Genomic DNA, 9430 nt, shown 5'->3' with positions numbered 1-9430 from the left:
GTTTCCCACAATGCAATGCCTCAAGGATAGCACCATTCTAGAATGCAATGGGGAATTAAAATGATTGGCTCTCAGACCTCCGCAGGGCACGGGTTGAGGGCTGACACTCTGCTTTCCTGCAATGACACACTTTGGGGATGCTGAGGGACGCAGATGCCTAGCGCTTACCAGCTCAGAGCACTGTTAAAGGAGGGCCTGCTAGGATTCTAGTTCAGGGGTCAGCAAACCTTTTCAGCAGGGGGCTGGTCCACTGTCCCTCAGACCTTGTGGGGGGCCAGACTATTTTTTTGGGGGGGGATGAACGAATTCCTATGCCCCACAAATAACCCAGAGATGGGTTTTAAATAAAAGGATACATTCTACTCATGTAAAAACACACTGATTCCCGGACCGTCCGGGAGGCCGGAATGAGGTGATTGGGCCGGATCCAGTACCCGGGCCTTAGTTTGCCTACCCATGCTCTAGCCCAGGGGTCAGCAAACTTTTTCAGCAGGGGGCCAGTCCACTGTCCCTCAGACCTTGTGGGGGCCCGGACTATATTTTGGAAAAAATATATGAACGAATTCCTATGCCCCACAAATAACCCAGAGATGCATTTTAATTTAAAGCACACATTCTACTCCTGTAAAAACACGCTGATTCCCAGACCGTCTGCAGGCCGGATTGGAAGGTGATTGGGCCCCCGGACCTTAGTTTGCCTACCCATGTTCTAGTCCCTGGCACCTGCCTCAGGTTGGCATGTGAAGCTTGCAGGTCTGGGTTGATTAACATACAAATAATCATGCTTCACCAATCTCTCTAGTCTGTCACTTAGGTTGAAATTGGGGTGGGGAGCACGCTATTCAAAAAAGGGGTGCTTAAGGTCACAATTTATTTAGCTGTGATTTCTGCATTGCAGAGGGGTTGGATTAGATGACCATTTGGGACCCTTCCAACTCCATGAATCTGTAATTCCATTGTGAAGAAAAAGCAGCTGTGGGGCCCTGATCCAGAAAGTCAGTGGTTTTGTAGTGTGTATATTTTTCTTTATGGTCCGATCCATGTATTTTGCCAATACGTTTGTTTTTCTTGTTTGATCTTTTTGTAAACCACTTTGATGGGCTTTTTTAACAAACTCAAGCAATGTATAAATTTTATGGATGAAATAAAATAAAACAAAGAGGCAACAAAAATGAAGACTTACTGAGGCAAAATTAGCATGGCATCTGTGAAGGGAAATCCTCCTCCCATCAAACTTTTAGAGTTCTTTGTGGGTGTCAACAGGCTCATAGCCAAAAGTGATCTGGTAACCTGGTTTGTTTGCTTTTGTTTTTAAAGCGCATCTAAGTACCTTGATAAAACTTAGTAGTGGGAGCAGGCACAAGAGGACAAGTCATTTTATAGATGGGTAACCAGTTAAGGAACAGGAAGCTGAAGGCAGCGGGACATGAATGAACGGTTCTTACAATGAACGGAAGTGAGCAGCAGGGAGGTCTCCCTTTATTCCCAAATAATCTTGAGTCAGGGTGTTTCCTGAGGTAGCCAGGATTATGAATGATACCAAACCGCTCAATATGTCTGTGGATAGACCCCCAAGCCAATTTGTGGCTTCAGTTTGTAAATCTAGATCAGACCCAATCTGGCCTGGCTGGTTGGATCAAACCATATCCAAATCCTCATTGTGATTGGGAAACGACAGACCTCTGTAAATAACACCCTTTGGGACTTGAGAGCTGGAAACACAGAAACCAAAAACCGTTCAGAAAAGCAGCTATGGGCCAATAGTTGCCAAAACTCAGAATAGAGGAGGGACCCTGCATTGAAGGGGTTGGACTAGATGACCCTGGGATACTTTCCAACTCGACAGTTCTGTGTTTCCATGACTCTGTCCACCTGGGCTAGGGGGAAAGGGCAGGCGAATGAGCTATTTTGTTCTGCCCCAACCCCCCGCCGCCCAATATGGCTTCTATCGGAAAGACAGTTTCATTTGGATGGGCTCCTGGCTTGCATAATTGCATTTGTCGGTGGCACCGCGCCAGGTTTCCCTTGCTGCGCTGCTGCTGGCGGTGCACGGACGAGGGCGGGGGAGAGAAAGATGGCTTTATCCAGCTGCCCCTTTGCCTGCTGCGCCCCTGGCCACACCCCTCTTTCCATTTGAAGAGGCGCCTCTGCTAGGAGCATTGTGGTAGCTCCATCCTCTTTAGCCCCAGCCAAGAGGACTCTGCCAGGTAGTTGGATCAGAGTCCTGAGCCAGGCGTGGAAAGCAAGAAAACCTCCTCCAGCCGCGCGCAGCATTTTTCTCTCCTCTCTGCCCAGGCAAGTTGCAAAGGAAGCCAGTATAAAACTTTACTTCTTGGTAATTTCTTCCTATTTCTTGCTCTCCCTCCCCCCTTGGAGGTTGTGAGCACTGATAGCCCACGATGCTTTCTGACCTATGACTCGCTTTTTCTTCCAGCACTCCGTGGGGAAGGGGTTACAGACAAGGGAGGGAACATTGCAATCTGGAGTCAGGCACCCATTCCAACTCCCGCAGTGGAGAGGTGCTTTGTACAGGTGACGAATAAAGCAGAGGGGGAAGAAGTTTGTTTCTGGGCTCAGTGGGTGGATCTAATTTCTCAAGCTTTGACATTGCTCGGTAGGCGGATATTCCGCAGGGTGTCCGGAGTTGGGGTGCTAGTTGCTATGGTTTGTGTCCCTACTCAGAGTAGACCCGTTGAAGTTAATGGATATGATGAATTAGTTTCAATGAGTCTCCCCAGGGAAGAACTTTCGATACAACCCTATTGATTAGCAGTAGAGATAATAATAAAATATTACCTTTTTAATATTAATTTTTATTAGCTCTTTCAAAGGTTTTAACAAATTTACTTCACATGCACTTATATTTTTTCGTTTTGACTTCCTGCCCTTCCAGCCCTGATGTATGTATTCTTATCCTTAATTGCTGCATTATACAATATTAACATTAATCTTAGATATATTTGGTGTCTGTTTTGAAGCATCCTCATTCTCTCCACGCCCTCCCCCCCCCCACTTCCCATTTCCACTCCTTCTCTTACAATTGACAAGAGTAGTAGCAGGGAAATGGAACTTGAATGAAGAAGAGCAAAGCTGTCGGCCTCGGTTGCCTGTGTCAGAAATGGACCAGTACATCATTTCTGCAGGAAGAAAATAGTGCATTATGAAGAACGGTCTCCCAGCATGTCCAGTATTTCTGGGAAGCATTGTGGGAATTTTTAGCTGCAGCTTATGTTTTCCATTTTGTTTTCTAACCTGGTGCATTGTACGCAACTAGTCCTCAAAGTCTTTGAGGCTAAATAATTCCCAGTTTACGTATGTATTTATTGCACTTATAGTCTCCCTTTTCTCCAATGAGCTCCTGTAGTGCGCGTGGTTTCCCCCCTCCCCGTTTTACCTTCCCAATAACCCTGTGGGGTTGGCTAACCTGAGAGTGAGCAATGTATATTTCAGCATGACTGCTTGAAGAATCAAGCTGTCCTTTGTTTTTAAAGTTTTAAATAACAAGAACAGCTTCGTCCTACAACATGGAAGCATGAGATAATGTGGTTCGTCCAAAAAGAGAGAGAAAATTACGCCCAGGCAAACAGTTCTTACCTTCTCCACCACAAGTTCCTAATTGAGACATAATGTGCAATTCTACCACGCTTTTAAAAGCATTGGGCAATACTGTCAAAGCCAGCAATTCCATGGAGGCTTTGAATATCATGCAGGAATCCCTCTCCCCTTGCTTAATGGCTCTTAAGGAGCAATGCCTCTGAAGGCCTGCCACTTTCATCTTATAGGTGTCTGCAGACAGATGACTTGTGCGGGTAATTATAGGTAGGAAACTGATGAGGATCATAGCCATAACTGGGTCTAACCTCTCCATCGGCTCTGGGCCTGACTGGCCCCTTTGACCTGACTGAAGATATGCATTGCCCCTGGTCTGCAAATGATGTTATATAGACCACAATTATTTTCAATTCAAGAAGTTCAGAAATGAATACCAAAGGCAAAAGAATGGAGGCCTTTCGTGGACTTTAAAAAAACAAACAAACAAAAAACAATTACAGTCAAATGAAACTGAAGGCAGGATTTGAGATAAAAGCAGAAGAAGAAAAATGATAAAATAATTGTAATAGAGAAACACTTTGTAATACAGTGGTACCTCGGGTTACAGACGCTTCAGGTTACAGACTCCGCTAACCCAGAAATAGTACCTTGGGTTAAGAACTTTGCTTCAGGATGAGAACAGAAATCATGCTCTGGCAGCACAACGGCAGCAGGAGGCCCCGTTAGCTAAAGTGGTGCTTCAGGTTAAGAACAGTTTCAGGTTAAGAACGGACCTCCAGAATGAATTAAGTTCTTAACCCGCAGGAGAAAAGGTCTGAGTAAAAACACTGTTGAGGTAAGGGTGGGAAGGTAACGTATGAAATAATGTGTTTGATTGGATGGTTATTGTGAAAACGTTTGAAAAATTTAATCTAAAATTTAATAAGTTTTAAATTTCTATATATATAATTTGCCAAAGGCGAAGACTGGAAGCAGATACCATGCTGGTCACAGGGGCTGTCATTGAAAACAGCAAGTCACTTTAAAAAAAAAAAAATGCTCCCTTTCCTGCAGGGATCTCCCCCCCCCCCCCCGCTGCCGCCTTCTCCAATTTATCCTCAGAACAACCCTGCAAGGTGGGTTAGGCAGAAAGATGGTGACTGGCTGAAAGTCAGCCCAGGAGCAACAGTGTGAATCTGAGTTATGTCCAGCACACCAAGTGCAGCACCCCACAAAAGCTCTTCTCTTTTCTCTCCCCAGTCATGTTATACAACTGCATAGTAAATGATGCAATCACTGGGGTGTTTCCTTCCTCACGGCAGCCAGCTGTGTGGAGTTGGGGAAGGGAAGAGTATCAGGACATCATGGGATGTGCTTCCATGGCAAACTGGAGAGCTTGAGCTGGGGTTGCCCTTTGGGAAGCTGGCACTCCTTCCTTGGCGTCCCATTTATTTCTGCCTGCAGCCTAACAGGTCTTCCCCTTCCCACTCCAATTAATGGGTAGAATCACCAGCTAAACCTTTAATCAGTTAATTGCTGAGGGTTCAAGATGTGCACTTGTCTAATTCTATGAGTCTGTCTTTGGTTCTGGTGTGCTACTGTAAGAAGGTGTGGAAAATAGAATCTTAAAGTTGGACTTCCTTTGCCTAACGATGAGAGGTGGGGTTTTAGACCATGGGTAGGCAAACTAAGGCCGGGGGGCCAGATCCAGCCCAATCGCCTTCTCAATCCAGCCCATGGACGATCTGGGAATCAGCGTGTTTTTACATGAGTAGAATGTGTGCTGTTATTTAAAATGCATCTCTGGGTTATTTGTGGGGCCTGCCTGGTGTTTTTACATGAGCAGAATGTGTGCTTTTATTTAAAATGCATCTCTGGGTTAAAAAAAGAATTCATTCTTTTTTTTTCCTTTCCAAAATATAGTCTGGCCCCCCACAAGGTCTGAGGGACAGTGGACCGGCCCCCTGCTGAAAAAGTTTGCTGACTCCTGTTTTAGACCATATGTTAAGTGCCTTTAAAAAGGCACCTATTTGAGTGATATGCATTCACAATTCCTGAGTTGTAAGGGGTTGGACTAGATGACCCTGGATGTCCCTTCCAACTCCATGATTCTGTGATTCATTTAAGCTGAGTTAATTAGTTGGGTAAATGGCAAGCTGTTAATGAACAAGAAGCCAAGAAGGTTTAATTGCTTGAGAGCCCTGCTATCCATTGCACCTTTTCAGCCATCCACATCTTCCTTTAATTATCAATGGCTCCTGCGCTCTGGGACTGAGACCTAAAGTGGAGCAGCCCTCTGTGGCTTTAATGGTCACCCACAACCTGCAATCTGTTGGGTTCCTCGCAAGTGCCCTTGCCTTGACCTCCTGCCTTGTCAGTTTTACCAACCGCCTCTTCCTTGCTGTTGATTGTGATGTTCGCCAAAACTAATTAGGCCTTCATAGCTCCTGCCTCTCATGTTCTCGGAGGCTAATGGTGAGCAGAGGAAGGCAGGATATGGGATTTTATAAGCAGAAGTCATTCCCCTCCCCCCCCCCCCCCGCCCGGACCAAATTGAAGAAAGCCAGGACTCGTTCGCGTGTGTATAGCTCGACTGGAGTCTGTACCTGTAGTAGCTCCCAAAATTCACTGGCCAGGATAGATGGCTTGCTTGCTGGAGATGCAGAGTGGAAACTGGCCACTGTAGGCTTATGGAATGATGCCAGTTTGGGGTTGTGTATTCCAAAGGGCAGGGACGCGGGTGGCGCTGTGGGTTAAACCACAGAGCCTAGGACTTGCCGATCAGAAGGTTGGCGGTTCAAATCCCCGTGACGGGGTGAGCTCCCATTGCTCAGTCCCTGCTCCTGCCAACCTAGCAGTTCGAAAGCACATCAAAGTGCAAGTAGATAAATAGGTACCACTCCGGCGGGAAGGTAAACGGCATTTCCGTGGGCTGCTCTAGTTTGCCAGAAGCAGCTTAGTCATGCTGGCCACATGACCCGGAAGCTGAACGCCAGCTCCCTTGGCCAATAAAGCTAGATGAGCGCCGCAACCCCAGAGTCAGCCACGACTGGACCTAATGGTCAGGGGTCCCTTTACCTTTACCTTATTCCAAGGGGCAGGAACCTGTTTTGTCTGGTTGTGAGGCTAATGTAATAATTGGAAAGTCTCAGATTCAAATCCTGCCACTTCTATGGGCTCATTTAAGGCCACCCCAATGAATTCATGACAAGCCATGTTCCCACCTGCAACACAGAGATAATATGTAGGGATAATAATATTGATCTACCTTGCTTGGAGGTTTAAAAGGTAATGTACTTTGAACACTGTGAAATGCTGCTGCTATAGTAAGAATAACAGGTTGTAGCCAGCGCTAGTCCTGCTCAGAGATGGTCCACTGAAATTAATGGATCCGACTAACTTAAGTTAATTGTTTTGAGTACAACTTCATTCTATACTATATTAGGATTATTACTACCACCATATCTGATTAGCTGGTCTAAATCCCAGGGATGTGGGTGATCACGTTAGCTCATTTATAAAGATTTCGCTTCACATGCTCCACTTCACTTTTTGCACAGTCACCAGCTCGGCTATCCGTTTGTAATTGTAACTGTGTATTTGTTTACTTGCACCAAGACACCAAAAGGCCAAAGAGTTTTGACAAAGGTCGGCTGCAGAGCAATCCTCATTCTTTGCTAAAGCAGCTGGCTTGTTGTTCTAGTACAGGCTTCCTCAACCTCGGCTCTCCAGATGTTTTTGGCTTACAATTCCAGTGGTCAGGGATGCTGGGAATTATAGTCTCAAAAGTAGTTTGAATCATAGAATGGTAGAAAGCTTACTAGTTATAGTCAGTGTCAGCAAAACGTTTAGAGACCAAGAAGGTCTTGGTGGAGCTGCCCACATTTAGTCCACCATGCAAATATGGGAGCTCTACTGGTAGACAGGATTCAGTATTAAAGCTTCAGACCATCCAAATGTTTTCTATAAAGCTCCAAGTAATTAAGAATTGTACTCAACAAACTTACTCAGAGTAGACCTATTTAAATTAATAGACTGGAGTTAGTCATGACCATTAATTTCTGTGGGTCTACCCTGAATAAAAGTCAGTTGAATACAATCCTGGGCATGTTGGTTCAGATGTAAATCCAAAAACCTATCTGGGCTGCAATCTCATTGAACTCAACTGTTCCCTGTGTTTCGGGGGAGGGCAAAGATGTTAAATCCGGATGGAGAACATGTAGCCTTCCAGATGTTGTTGGACTTCAACTCCCATCAGTTCTAGCCCATGCGGCTACTGGTCAGGGATCATGGGAGTTGTAGTTCAGACACATCACCACTCTCCCTGTCAGACTATCATAGCCTGGAATTCACCCCAAACCACTAAAGAACAGCGAGGACCAGAGAGAGACCCTCCCTGGTGGTTGGATTGACCTCAGCGCTGAATCTTCTTCCTTCTGGTTCATCCAAGCAGCCAACTTCAGCCTTCCCTATAACTGAGGAACTAGTTAAAGTGGGCTTTCAATGACCATGGCTTAGCACTGGGATATTTTGTTTGTGTGTTCTTCTTTCGTAATTGAAATATTTGTTACTTACGTAGATGGTGCGCATTTTGCCAGAGCTCTGCATACTTTCATATGTGTTGGTTCTATACTATCGCATGTCTCACTGCTCTCTTTATTGCTTGTATAATCTCAGGAATATCCATCCATCAGTGAGGAGTCCAAGATGCTTAAAGTGAGATATTTCTAGCCCTTAAGAGAAAGAAATGAAACTACCAGTTTTTGCCTTTCTTGCCAGCTGTTTCATGTCACAATCAACCATAAGGATTTGTTTTCTTTTTTGAACTGCCCCCATCATCCTAATAAATTGAAATCTGCTTTCCCTTTGAGCTTTAAAGAACTCCCCAGTTTCCTTCAGAGCTAAGAGTCTCAAATATTGCTAGGGATGGGGCTTTGATGAAAAATGATGAAAAATGACCGTGTTTTGTATGTTCACAAAATATCAAGTTGACACTGCACTCAAACTTCTGTCATTGAGAGAAGGGGAGGAATATAATAGCAGACTCATTCCCTGGATTGTTTAGTATTCTAAGAAACCAGGGAAGTTTTTAAAAGTTCAGTCCGCCATCTTGATTCTGCAGCTTGGGGTCCCCAAACCTCTTTCCTTACGAACTTACCTGAACCCTACATGTGTCACCAGAAGCCATTGTCTGTGTGTCTCCAGTGAGGCAGCTATGAAGGGTGACAATGAAAGAAAGGGCCTTTTTAGTGGTAGCTCCCCAATTACAGAACACTCTTTCCAAGGAAACTTACCCGGGCTCAACATCGCCAACATTATCTCCCAGGCCAAAACCTTCAGGTGTTTGGATATCCATTTAATCATAATGTAGTATGGCCTGGTATGGAGTTCAGCTCTTAGTAGAATCAGATTCATTTTATTATTGTTGATGTACACTTTTATTGTTTTTATATTTTACTCAACGTTAGGAATTTTAAATGCTTCAGTTGCTATGCATTCTAATATTTTGTAAGTTGATTTGAGGCGGTCTGTAAAAAGCAATTAAATAATAATAGTACCAGCAACCTCATGTTTTCAGAAGCCTGAGTCCAATGAACAGAGGGTTGTCTCTAATCTAACGCTAAGTTAAAGTCATGAAGTGGAATCCTTGTTCTGCTGGTGAAAGGTTTTGCACTAGTGGGATGTTGTTGCACAAGAGAATGCATAAACAGGTTGCTGGTAATTTTGTTGCACAACAGACTGTTGTGCTCAGTTCCTCTGTTGCACAACATTACAACCCAACCGCCCACTCTACGTAAGGGTCTTTGGACCAGCAGACAGAGAACATTGGCTACAGCCTAAAGGCAACGCAGACAAGAGAATCCACCTTCTGCATCATGTCCATCTCTTGGGAATTCGT

At 44.8% G+C, this 9430-nt stretch overlaps 1 protein-coding gene across 1 annotated transcript in view; it reads left to right on the top strand.

Moving 5' to 3' along the window:
- The first annotated feature begins 2159 nt into the window (after positions 1-2159).
- The window catches only part of ETS1 (ETS proto-oncogene 1, transcription factor), a 108648-nt gene continuing 101377 nt past the window's right edge, over positions 2160-9430 (top strand). The window contains exon 1 of the mRNA XM_082201469.1: positions 2160-2295. The gene's annotated coding sequence lies outside the window, so the exon portion shown is untranslated. The remainder of the gene's footprint in view (positions 2296-9430) is intronic.

This window comes from Podarcis vaucheri (genome assembly GCF_965113315.1).
Source record: "Podarcis vaucheri genome assembly, chromosome: 15".
NCBI lineage: Eukaryota > Metazoa > Chordata > Lepidosauria > Squamata > Lacertidae > Podarcis > Podarcis vaucheri.
The sequence above is the reverse complement of the archived record's forward strand: the minus strand, read 5'-3'. Positions and strand labels throughout refer to the sequence as shown.